The following is a 1558-nucleotide window of genomic DNA, read 5'->3' as shown; positions in this document are numbered from 1 at the left end:
CACACACTCACCACTCTTCCATCTCCTCCCCATCCGTGATTCCAGTGAAGATGCTGAAGGCACATCACATTAGACTCGGTATCGCTTCCCCGGGCTTGACAGATGCAGCTCTTACAGCTGAGAGCTGGACCAGTCTCCCGGAGCCCGGCTTCCCCGCCTGGCTGTGCCGCCACGAGGTTTACACAGCTTCTTTATGGGAACGGCTCCTTTGTCTCAGGGAAGGAGGGCTTTCCTAAATCCCCCAGCTCTGCCCAGCCCCTATCTGAGAGTAGCGGGACTGGGATGAAACCACAGTGAGGGAGAGGGGTGGAGGTAGAGCCCGCTCGGTTTGCTCACTGGGCAGGGTGCGCGCTGCTTAATTAGCATGAGAATAGACAGACTTTCCTGCATCCTCCCTCAGGGATGGAGAGGAAGGCGCCAAGGCTCTAGCTCCATCCTACCCCATCAGAGCTCCTGGGACTGAAAATGACTCTGGCCCCATTCCTCTGATCCCCCAAGGACCCAGGACCCACAGTGTTGAGAAAAGCTTTGATGGAGCCGGCGGGTGGATCTCCACTCCAGATTTTCCAGCTGTCCCTGCCCCCCCACCGCTCGGGAGCAGGATGCCGAGATGGCTGGTGATGCAGAAGGTATGTGCTTTTTCAGTTCTGGTGCTGATGCTGTGTGTGTGGTGAGGTCTCTGTGGCGCAATGGACGAGCGCGCTGGACTTCTAATCCAGAGGTTCCGGGTTCGAGTCCCGGCAGAGATGGTCACCTGGCAGGTGCCTCTTTTATTTTGTGTGCTGTCATGCTAGGTTGATAATTGTATTTATCTGTCCCCGGAGGTTCTGGGGAAGAGAAAGGAAACCCCTTTCCTTGGGAATCCTGGACCTCCTCTCCTTTTCCCTTCCCTCCCCCTTCATTCTTTCTCTGTTCCCCCTTTATGGATTTTCATTGTCTCGGGAAGGCTCAGATGTCAGCTGCCTGTCTCTGCTCAGCCGGACTGACACAGCCTTTGAATCCTTTGCTTCCTAGGGGAATCACTGGCACACAGGGACCGAGGTGCCAGGCCACGGGTTCTGGGACCACGGTGGTTGGCTCCCTCTTTCTCCTCTGAGAACACAAAAAGGCAGACTGACCCACATGCATGCCCATGAGGAAATGTCCAGCTGTCCTCTACGGTAAGGGCCCCCTTGACCGGGGTGGGTCAGGAGGCGGATGGGGTTGTGCAGAGGACATTTATTCACCGTCTTTGTCATTGCTGGGGCTTTTTGTGCTAGAGCTCTTCACTCGCTTCCTCATCTACACGGTGAGAGGCGCTCATTGCTCTCGGCGGAATAAACTGCACAGAAGTACACGAATTATGGGGCAGATGAACTTGTCCCGGGAAACTCAAAGGTCTCACGCTCCTGTGGAAAGTTGGTAGCCTTTCCTCTTTGCAGGGCAAGCTCAGAGGGCAGTGTGTGTGGGGAGGTTATTTCTATCATTCCCTTTTTCCATCAAGACATCTCCTCACCCCTCTCTCGTGCTGCGTTCCCTTCTGCTCTTCTTCTCTGCCTCATCCAGTGGCCACATTCAG

At 55.3% G+C, this 1558-nt stretch overlaps 1 long non-coding RNA gene and 1 other non-coding gene across 2 annotated transcripts in view; both read left to right on the top strand.

Moving 5' to 3' along the window:
- Positions 1–1204, top strand: part of LOC118013959 — a 40451-nt gene extending 39247 nt beyond the window's left edge. Inside the window, exons 2-3 of the long non-coding RNA XR_004680160.1 lie at positions 499–629; positions 1015–1204. This is a non-coding gene — a long non-coding RNA (uncharacterized LOC118013959). The remainder of the gene's footprint in view (positions 1–498; positions 630–1014) is intronic.
- TRNAR-UCU lies at positions 676–749 on the top strand. The gene has a single exon. It is a non-coding gene; the product is annotated as a tRNA-Arg (tRNA).
- Positions 1205–1558: the final 354 nt, after the last annotated feature.

The sequence above is a fragment of the Mirounga leonina genome, unplaced genomic scaffold, assembly GCF_011800145.1.
Source record: "Mirounga leonina isolate KUSES-001 unplaced genomic scaffold, KU_Mleo_1.0 Mir_154, whole genome shotgun sequence".
Taxonomy (NCBI): domain Eukaryota; kingdom Metazoa; phylum Chordata; class Mammalia; order Carnivora; family Phocidae; genus Mirounga; species Mirounga leonina.
The sequence above is the reverse complement of the archived record's forward strand: the minus strand, read 5'-3'. Positions and strand labels throughout refer to the sequence as shown.